Source organism: Heliconius melpomene, chromosome 12, assembly GCF_056956725.1.
Source record: "Heliconius melpomene rosina isolate 202511_hmr_F chromosome 12, ASM5695672v1, whole genome shotgun sequence".
Classification (NCBI taxonomy): domain Eukaryota; kingdom Metazoa; phylum Arthropoda; class Insecta; order Lepidoptera; family Nymphalidae; genus Heliconius; species Heliconius melpomene.
This window is the reverse complement of record NC_140400.1, coordinates 6,837,222-6,849,233: the sequence shown is the minus strand read 5'-3', so window position 1 is coordinate 6,849,233 and position 12,012 is coordinate 6,837,222. Positions and strand designations below refer to the sequence as shown.

General features: G+C 31.6%; 1 protein-coding gene across 2 annotated transcripts in view; it reads left to right on the top strand.

Annotated features, from left to right (window-relative positions):
• Positions 1-12,012, top strand: part of LOC146533662 (uncharacterized) — a 125,248-nt gene that overhangs the window by 23,239 nt on the left and 89,997 nt on the right. The gene's annotated exons all lie outside the window — the stretch shown is intronic.

Below are 12,012 nucleotides of genomic sequence, written 5' to 3'. Positions count from 1 at the left end.
TGTTTCCCACTCGGCATAATGAATTATTTTCATTATCTGGCTATGCTGGCAAGACAAAGACGCGGCGTTGTGTTCCGCCACGCAACACACAATATCATTGCGACTAATTGTCAATTGAGTGTAGAGTTCTCCACATTAAGCTCTCTCTCATTTTGATAATTATTTATCTTTGTTTGAACAGTTTTTTGTTTATCTTTGTTTGAGCCTTTATGTGTACTGCATTTCATAAAATAATTCAACAGAGTTCTACAATGACACAAATTACATATCCAGTATTTCCTGCTTAAAAGAATGGAAATTTATTTAATTTCCATTCCATTTAATTTCCTGAAATTTACGAAATATACATTTTTAATGTTCTGTTACTCTTCCGTTCCGTTCTTTCTAGCGATACCTACCTAATATTTTACAAAGATTCTCCTTTAAGTTTTCTATTGTTATATTCATCTATGAAGGGATATTATCAAAACAGTTATTTAATTTTTTGCCCCGTTAAGTTAACAAGGCAATTCTATAAATGAAAATTATTGATTTCACATTGTTTTAGGCCGTGAAGAATTACAATATTGGTTTTTCTCGTTCCAAATAATATTTTTAATATGCGTCGTGTACAGCGTTCGAGAGTAAACGTAATGGTTCTGAATCCCTCTTCAGGATTATCAACTATTTTCTTTTCTTCGCTCTGGTATATCAAAGTGCGGCGTTGAGCTCCACGACGAATGTATGTGTGATGATGTTACGCATAGTAGGAAAGGCAGAGAGCCTGAACAGAGACTTCTATATATTATTATCTATTAACGTAAAACCAACAAATCGCAATCAATTTTATATAGCACTATTAATTTTATTCCAAGTAGAAAGCAAGAGAGAATTTAGTGTCAAGGCACTCCGTTCTCAATTAATCACACTTTTTTCGGTGTTTTTTTTTTTATCAAATTCTAAATAAATAGGCTCTGAGATATAAAATAACTATGATTTTATATCTTAGTATATTTAAGTAACTACAAGTCGTTTCGTTAACCTTCAATCGAGTATAAACAAAGTAACGTTTTTTGCTTCCACCATTATGTACGTGTATATGTTACGTAAAAAGTTAATTTGTCTAAAGTTCCGTTCCGTTGGTTTTTTGCCGAATAGTCATTCAGCCAGGTTATTTTTTTTTTAAGTTTTTTATTTAAATTTATTCTGTATTACCGAGACGGTCCCTACCCTGCTATATGCGAGAGAATCTAGTGTTAAGACTCTCCGTTCTTCATTTTTCGTGCGTGCGTGTTAAGTGTCACAACTGAAGGCCATGCTTTGTGTTTTTACTAGAGCGGGAAAATGAAAATAAATCAACTTTCTATATAACATTTTCTATTTAAAATTATAAATAACTTGTAATAATTCTTCAACAGAATTCCTTGATATATTTCAATTATAATACCTTTTATTATGACTTTAAACTCCAATTTCACACACAATAATCGGATAAAATTTATTTTATTAACTCAACAGAAATCGGAAAACAATAAAACTTTACAATAGCCAAATAGTTCTTTTAAATAAAAATAATCATCCTGATATGACTTTCAGTTAACGAGAAGTTTGTGTATCAAACTAAATAATATATTATACATACATACATTTCAAACGGATAATTTTCTTGTCAGTTCCCGGGCACAGCAGGATAGGCAGAGGAAACCTGGTGTTACTGTTAAGACACTCCGTTCCCTACGTTTCCTACAACCCATTTTCAAGACATTCTTTATTAAAACTAATTCTTTATTAAAACCATTTTAAAATAGATAGAGCTAGTAGTGTTAATATACTCGCTTTGTACTAGAGACTACAGGATATAATAAAGTTCGTCCCGAGAGTGGTTTATTAATTTAATAAAAGCGCATCCGCTTTTTAAAGTGGAAGAAAATTGAATCTAGTAAATGTCACTTGACAAAGTGAAGTAATAATAGCGTGTATAAAAGAAGTGATATTCTTGGAGTCGCGGCTAAAAGGTTCCCGATCGTATTTCTTATTATGTAGGGTAGTTCATTCAGATCGAGATTTGGTATGTATCTAATACAGTCGAGGTCGTTGTGGCGCGATTTTTTTTTAATTTTATTTTGGAACAGATTCTGGAGATTTTAATAACAAAAATATTAAACATCCGTCTGTAAAATTATCGTCACATTTATCCGATCCAGGTGTAATATTTACATATTTCTATAGAAAATAAAGATTTGATATTAAAAAAAAAAAGTGAACTGATTGTGACGTCATGTCTGAGTCTGTCAATACCATTGTATGCAATACAAAATGGTAATTCGTTTTTTTACCAAGGCGTGACGTTTATAGCTCTGATTGTCGTCAGACATATCAATCATTTCGGCTCGTCGTATTTTGTAGTTTTATTTTTTTCTAAAACAATATGAATCCTATGAATCCTACTTAAAAATTTCATTCATGAAATACATTATTTTAGTTTTTTTACCAGTTAGCAAGACAATAGCGTAACTTAACGCTGTGTGCCGTGTGTAATACATAACCAACGTTATTCAGTTTATGTACTCGTATAGGTTTAATTCAACTAGCATTCTTCCGCTTTTACGGTAGTCTATTGTAATTATATAGTTTTTTATTATAAACAACGGCTGAGAACTGTGAAATTTAATTATTTACGTAAATTAGTTTTAGAATGGGTGATCTCATCATGGTGTAGTGTGGATGAGGTTGACTTACCATGGTAATCGTCGGTTCCTTTCCCACCGTTGAGCTCCGCAACTCGGAATGGAAGGCGTGTGGTGAACGGAGTGACTCAACACTAGCAAATAAATATATAAATATTTGTATGACACATAAAATAGTAAATTATTATGTAAATGGCACCTCAGGAGTTATTGTATAATTAACGGTTATTCCGTATTAAAGTTTCCACTTGTCATAAACCCACGTCTTAAAACTGCATTAATGTACCTAATGAAGAGGAAATATTGATATTTGTTCGTTATTTTTACCTTTTAAGTAGAATTTTTTTTTTAGTATTATAAACGTTATAAATTTAATAGTACGCGTTTTAGTGTACTAAATCGGGAGGAATTGAACCTATTATCATTTTTGCTGTTTGCCACATTACTCTGCCATGATGGCCTATTTCTTATTATTAACATCTTTACTAATATGTAACCCATTAGTCCCTACCAGTACTTGCGGTTAGAGTTGCCACTTACAGTGTGTCATGTGTCATACGCAGCAAGACTAATATAAATGCTATCTATTAATATTAATGACTCCAATTAACTTTGTGGCCATCGTGGCACGAGGGGCACAAGCAACAAGAATAAGTACCGTAAGCGTGAGGGTTGTGAGTTCCATTTCCAGTTGTAGACTGAGATCCGACCGTTGAATCCTGCATATACGAGTTTTCTTAATTAAACCTATATTAATGAATAATACATGATTAGTAGAACAGATTACACATGGGTTGCCTGGAAGAATTCTGCCGCAATTACCTTTAATTACATTTTTTCGTAACTAGTTTTTGGAGAAAATTGCAACCATACGTTTTTTATATGAATTGCACATCATTTGAAAGATAATCGCATAAGGAATTGGAAAATAAAGGGTTGCCAGCTCTCAGTCTGCCGCAAGTCTAGGGTTGCCTGGTTTAAACATGTCAGTAAATGTTAATAATTTGCACGCATGTGTTTTCTTAATGAATTATATATCAAATTAAAGCTTATTTTTTTCTGAACACTATAAAACAGGGTTGCCTGGAAAATTCCTGCCGCAAACAGGGGTTGCCAGCGTTTGAAATATTTTATTCCGGTTCCGTTTGACTATGAGAATAGACGATGAAACGCGCGATCTGCCTTATGTTTTAAAGTAAAATATTATATAATAGAAGGTCAATCTTAAAATCAATGTTTATTCTAATTGTTCACCTGTTAAATGATGATTTTAATCATATTAAGTACACGCAGAAAACTATTTAAAGATGAAATCATTCTTATTTTTCAAGTAAAATAATAATCCATAATATTGAGTCTTCGCAAAATATATTTTATAAATAATAATATTTAGTTAAATAACCCTTTTAAAACAACTAAATTATCTAATTAAGTAAATGTTTACAAATATCGATCTACTATAATGTATTAATTACAACATGTTTCCTTAATATAATAAGAGGTGACAATTATTGCGGATATTTTTATTATTTATTAAGAAAATATGGAAAATTACATTTCAATAAACAATCTCTCTCTCTCTTCGCCCTCTGCTTGTTTGATTTGATAACGCCGTCCGTATCCGTAGATAGAACTATGGCGCCCATATTTTTAAAAACTATAGATAAAAAATTGTCGCTAGCAAGAACTTGTCCGTCTATGCTGATAGTTTTTAAGGCATTTAGGTCTGAAAGAATTGTTCTTATAATTATAATAAAGCGTAATCACTCATTCACGTCCCTAACTTAGTGTAATCAAAACTGAGGGAACTCCCACGGCCACAATTGTCTACATTTTATTAAACTATATTATATTAAACATTAAAGTATACTTACGTTTTGCATTAGAAAATAATTAAAAAATACTTCTTTATATTTTTGTTTTAAAACAATGAACTTTTTGTAACTCTGTCAATGATAATCGTGCATTGTGCCACTATTTAAAAAAATGTCACTGTATTTAAAATTCATTTTTTGGCGAAACAATAACATAATTTTACACTTTTGGAGAGATTCCTCGTTAAATTCTACCACATTTTCACTCCTGCCGCACAAAAAACACATCTTCATATTTGTCAAGTAAAAACGCCTTTACTCCAAAACGAAAGGTAAGTAACTAAGTAATATGCTCAAAAACAACTCATTTGGCCATCTGCACTTTTATTGCATTTAGAAACAATACATCTTCGAAAATAATTTTATTGCATTTGGTTTGCTTTGTTTCGCGCCGCAAAATGTTTATCTATAGTAAAAAATAGCCAACTAATTGATATTTGCCGACTCTTGGTCATAAAACGTAAATGGGTCATAATCAGAAAAAGTGTACATTTTGTGTCTTTTCTTGTCCCGCTACTTTGAATGCGTTTTAAAAATACAATTTTAAAGATAATTTAAATATTTTGCCAGTTACGATAAATTTACTTATTAACTTAAAGATTTTTGTAATATTTTAAATGTATTATGGCTATTAATAGTATTTTTTGTTAGTTGCAAAAAACTTTTCAAAATGCTTCCATACAATTTTTCGTGTCCCATTCACCACTTTACTTTTTAAAAATTGATTTGTTACGAATGTTTATGGTTTTATTTGATTTCAGATATGTTTATATTACTTTACTTTATGCAAAATATTAAACAAAAGTACTTTTATTGGTATATTATTTAATAAATAATATATATAAATTAAGTAAATTTGTCCCAAAATATTGTCTTTTTTGTTACTCAGGGCTAGTAACGTACAATTAAATTATGAATGCAATTATTTTGGATGGTGTTTAATATTAGTTTTTATTGTGGCACCATAATTCTAAAAGTCAATGCTGTCGTAGCTACAACAAGTAGTGTTCTCGCAGCAGTTGAGGGGTTCAAATGTTTTAGAGGGAATATGTAAAATTACATCTCAGGGTTATAAACGGCTTTTATTTTGGTAAGTATTCTATAATTTCGTTTTCTTGTTTATGTTATTTGCTTCTTTTTACAAAATCTCAAAAAAGAACTTCAGTGCTTACACATGCAACACGTGGCTTATGAGCAAATATTTAAAAAGGTTAGAATTTCTCAGACTTTATTCTCAATTGCGTTATATTTCGTTACGTAACGAAACTGAGAAAATATGAAGCCTAGTTCATAATTACGTTACCATCGGAAGATATGTATATAAAAAAAATTGCTGGCATATGAAAAAAATAATTGGTGACTTTTGATAACGTAAAGTAACCAAAAATAATGATTTTTAAGTTTTTTGCCTGTTTGCTTGTTTGTCTAATGTGTTTGTGCACGCTTATCTCAGAAACGGCTTAACCGATTTAGTTAAAAACATTTTTTTATTCTTCCTGAAATTAGTTGTGATTTTGTAATTTTCTATTTTTTTCTCTGGAGATAGTGAATTAATAAATATGTAATTCAAGTGGGTGAAGCTTTTATTTAAAAACAAATACGTTCTGTACTAGCGTTGTTAAAGATGTAAACAATAAACATAAAATATTATTAAATATCTATTGATAAATATTTTTTTATTTTCAGTAAGCGTCATGGCTCCTATGTCAAATGCTGAAACACATAAAAGATATAGAGAACGTCTTAAAAAGACCAATCCTATTAAATATGAAGATATGCGGAATAAACACTTACAAAGAATTAAACTTAATTCCCGTGATAACGACTCAAATTTTGATATATTTTAAAGTGGATTTAATTTTATCATTAACTTTGTGATCTCTAACTAGAAATAGAAGTTTATTACGTTACGAACTAGCATTATTATATTGTTAATATTGTCACTTTGTTATGTTTTCTTACATTTATAATCTGTTAATTCAACGATTGAATCTTTAAAATTTTAATTTGTGTCTCATTAAATAAAAACAACAGTAGTTTTATTCGTATAATATCCTTACTTTGTTGTGTATAATGCCTTATATCATCAGTTTCGTAACAAACATTATCAGTGTTGTTACTTATCAGTTACGTTACGAATTCGAAAATGTCCACTTTTCTGATTATGACCCAAATAGCGTTTATTAGTCGGCATTACTGTCGGATTTTCTTCGAATTTATTTTGCTAACTTAGTTATGTTTATTATAATTCTATTATATATATTTCTTTCCTATGCAAATTATTAAAAATTGCGTGAGAAAAAAAAATGCGGCAAGCGTTGTCAAATCAAACAAGTAGAGGACGAAGAGAGAGAGAGAGAGTTCATTGAAATGTATGCGTGTACTTAATATGATTAAAATCATCATTTAACAGGTGAACAATTAGAATAAACATTGATTTTAAGATTGACCTTCTATTATATAATATTTTACTTTAAAACATAAAGCAGACCGCGCATTTCATCGTCTATTCTCATAGTCAAACGGAACCGAAATAAAATATTTCAAACGCTGGCAACCCCTGTTTGTGGCAGGAATTTTCCAGGCAACCCTGTTTTATAGTGTTCAGAAAAAAATAAGCTTTAATTTGATATATAATTCATTAAAAAAACACATGAGTGCAAATTATTAACATTTAGTGACATGTTTAAACCAGGCAACCCTAGACTTGCGGCAGACTGAGAGCTGGCAACCCTTTATTTTCCAATTCCTTATACGATTATCTTTCAAATGATGTGCGATTCATATAAAAAACGTATGGGTGCAATTTTCTCCAAAAACGAGTTACGAAAAAATGTAATTAAAAGTTATTGCGGCAGGATTCTTCCAGGCAACCCAGGTGTAATCTGTTCTACTAATCATGTATTATTCATTAATATAGGTTTAATTAAGAAAACTCGTATATGCAGGATTCAACGGCCGGATCTCAGGGTATAAGAAGGAATCGATGATCCCTAGGATTTGTTGCTCCTCTGGTGACTCTCTATGGAATTGCATAGTAATTTACATTGGAGTAAGTTAGGTTGTCGTAGTACAGTAAAACAGCGTCAAACTATAAACGGTTGTGGGTTAGATCGCAGGGAATGATTATTTTTAAATTGTCTTAATTGCTCCGCTCTTAAACGTTGAATGAATGACGTTAAGTGTTTTTAATATTTTAATTTCTTCGCTCTGGTAACGCAAAAACGCGGCATTGAGTTCCGCCACTCTACACAAAATTCGGAACGGAAACGGAGTGTCTTAACACTAAGTTTCCTCTGCACACCCTGCTATAAGTCAATGATGAAAATATTCACATAGATATGTATTGAAATAAAAACAGCTTAGTAATGATATTTAAAATTTTATTCCAGAATTCATTATTATAATTCTAGCAATTAGGGTTTATAAAATAAACAAAATCGACGGGATCCATTATTCGGTACGATAAATTACCCCACGTTAGGAGGCATACATCTACCACCGGGACAGGCGCCTCCTTGAGGTAGAGATCTACCAGTCCTTTCAGTTTTTGCATCATCATCGAAAGCCAGGACGTCAGATGGAGAGTCCGCTTCAAAAGAATGTACCTTAGCTGATACCATAATAGCAGCGAAAATAAAAAGTAAAAATATTTTGGACGTCATTACTCTGTCCGGTTGCAACTCTATATGCGATTATATGTCGCGGCTAGCGTATTTATATATCGCTGAAAATTATAAAATAAATCAATTACGCGATGCTGAGAAACCACAGAAGTGATAAATAGTAATAGTTCTTTTCATTTAATTAATTTTTTTATTAATAAATTTAGTCTTAAGTGTATATTTTCTAGGCAGTTAAGTTATTTTAATTATCTAGCTATACTAACAAGACATAGACGCGGCGTTGAGTTCCGCCACGCAACACACAATGTAATTGCGACTAATTGTCGATTGAGTATAGAGTTCCCCACATTAAGCTCTATCTCATTGTGATAATTGTTTATCTTTGTTTGAATATCTTTAGCCTTTGTGTGTACTGATTAAAATGTATGTGTGATGTTGTGACGCATAGAAGGAAAGACAGAGAGCCTAAACAGAGACTTCTATATATTATTATCTATTAGCGTGAAACCATAATATTGGAGATACAGTTTATCTGTTAAGAAACATTAATGACATTTAAAATCGCAATAAATCTTATATAGCACTATGAATTTTATTCCAAGTAGCAAGAAAGAGAGAATTTAGTGTCAATACACTTCGTTCTCAATTAATCACACTTTTTTCGGTGTTATTTTTTTCCATTCCAAATAATAGCTCTTTCTATAGTCATTTTATATCTTAGCATATTTAAGCAACTACTGGTCGTTTCGTTAACCTTCAATCGAGTGTTAAGACTAAGATGAAAAACGGAGTTTTTCATTTTTCGCCCATATTCCGAGACAATATGTGTTGAGTGTCACAAGTGAACTATGTCTATTTACTAGAGCGGGAAAATGAAAATAAATAAACTTTCTATATAATATATTTAAAATTATTAATAACACGTAATAATTCTTCAATGTATTATGAAAACGTATAGAATAATCTTATTTAGTATATAAGAGGCGTGGGTTGTAATCCCATGCCTTCAATTGCTTTACACGTTTTTAATCCTATTGAGATAATCGCAGCGTAGTAGGATAGCGTTTAATTATAAACGAGACAGTTGTAGATTCTATTCTCTTGATCATTCTTCTTCATTATAGATGATTATTATTATTTTCTCGACCGCGGTAAAGACGAAACACGGCGTTAAATTGCGGTACTCAGCACGCAATATCTTGAATTCAGAAGAAATTACAGAATTTCTTGATATATTTCGATTATAACACCTTTTATTATGGCTTTAAACTCCAATTTCACACACAATAATCGGATAAAATTTATTTTATTAACTCAACAAAAATTGGAAAACAATAAAACTTTATAATAGTCAAATACATTTCAAACGGATAATTTTCTTGTCAGTTCCCGCTGTATCCCGGGCACAGCAGGATAGGCAGAGGAAACCTGGTGTTACTGTTAAGACACTCCGTTCCCTACGTTCAACACAATTTTAAGACATTGCCAAATAATGATACCCGAGTGAAAATCTAATTCTTTATTAAAATCATTTAAAAATAGATAGAGCTAGTAGTGTTAATATACTCGCTTTGTACTACGGATATAATAAAGTTCGTCCCGAGAGTGGTTTATTAATTTAATAAAAGCGCATCCGCTTTTTAAAGTGGAAGAAAATTGAATCTAGTAAATGTCACTTGACAAAGTGAAGTAATAATAGCGTGTATAAAAGAAGTGATATTCTTGGAGTCGCGGCTAAAAGGTTCCCGATCGAATTTCTTATTATGTAGGGTAGTTCGTTCAGATCGAGATTTGGTACGTATCTTATACAGTCGAGGTCGTTTTGGCGCGATTTTTTTTAAATTTTATTTTGAAACAGATTCTGGAGATTTTAATAACAAAAATATTAAACATCCGTCTGTAAAATTATCGTCACATTTATCCGATCCAGGTGTAATATTTACATATTTCTATAGAAAATAAAGATTTGATATTAAAAAAAAAAGATTTTAAATTATAATTTAATTTATGAACTCGATTGTGACGTCAAGTCTGAGTCTGTCAATACCATTGTATGCAATACAAAATGGTAATTCGTTTTTTTACCAAGGCGTGACGTTTATAGCTCTGATTGTCGTCCGACATATCAATCATTTCGGCTCGTCGTATTTTGTAGTTTTATTTTTTTCTAAAACAATATGAATCCTATACTTAAAAATCTCATTCATGAAATACATTATTTTAGTTTTTTTTACCAGTTAGCAAGACATTGCTCGTGAGTAGCGGAACTTAACGCTGTGTGCCGTGTGTAATACATAACCAATGTTATTCAATTTATGTACTCGTATAGGTTTAATTCAACTAGCGTTCTTCCGCTTTTACGGTAGTCTATTGTAATTATATAGTTTTTTATTATAAACAACGACTAAGAACCGACAAATTTAATTATTTACGTAAATTAGTTTTAGAATGGGTGATCTCATCATGGTGTAGTATGGATGAGGTTGACTTACCATGGTAATCGTTGGTTCCTTTCCCACCGTTGAGCTCTGCAACTCGGAAAGGCGGGCGTGTGGTGAACGGAGTGACTCAACACTAACAAATAAATATATAAATATTTGTATGACACATAAAATAGTAAATTACTATGGAAATGGCACCTCAGGAGTTATTGTATAATTAATGGTTATTCCGTATTAAAGTTTCCACTTGTCATAAACCCACGCCTTAAAACTGCATTAATGTACCTAATGAAGAGGGAATATTGGCATTGATATTTGTTCGTCATTTTTACCTTTTTAGTAGAAAATTGTATTAAAAATGAATAGTATGCGTTTTATTGTACTAAATCTGGATGAATCGAACCTATTATCATTTTTGCTGTTTGGTACTATATTACTGTGCTACCATGGCCTATTTCTTATTATGAACATTTATACTCATATATAACCCATTAGTACCTACCTACCTACCAGTACTAACCTACCAGTACTTGCGGTTAGAGTAACCACTTACAGTGTGTCATGTGTCATACGCAGCAAGACTAATATAAATGCTATCTATTAATATTAATGACTCCAATTAACTTTGTGGCCATCGTGGCAGGAGGGCCACAAGCAACAAGAATAAGTGGGACTGTAAACTTGATGGTGGTAAGTTCCATTTCTACTTGGAGGAATGAAATGTAATATTTTAATTTTCTCGCTCTGGTAACGAGGCAAAATGCGGCGTTAAGTACTGCCACTCAATAGGCAATGCCTCCAGTGGAAAGTAGGGAACGGAAGTATCTTTATGGGAACTGGGTGTCTTTACACTAAGTTCTCAGGTCTGCTCTGTCTATCCTGCTCCATATGTGCGGGATTCAGCGTGAAGCGAAAAAAAAAGTTGGTTATGCATATCTTAAAAAAAACCTAATATTATCCAACCAATGCCATGAGAATTTCTAGGTTCTAGTACTATGAAAATGACTTAGATTTATGTACAATATTATTTATAATTCTATAGCGTGTCGAGGTGTAATTAGAGCAATATCTAATACCGTAATGCAACTTGCTCTATGTTCATTTATTCCATATTGCATCACATACACAGCAGAGTGTTTACCGTAGACAACGGGAACCTGAGACATTCCGTTGTACGCGTTCCGTTGATTTCTCTAGACGTTGCGTGTTAAATTGTGGACGTCAACGGTTACGGTTTACGGTACTACTGTATTGCTATCATATCCTACTAATATTAAATATATGAAGATACATATGAAAGTTAATGAGGATAGATGTTTGTTACACTTTCACGAAAGAACTATTGAACGAATTTAGATAAAACTTTATGTGTATATTTTGTACAATTTAGCTTTATTATAAAAAT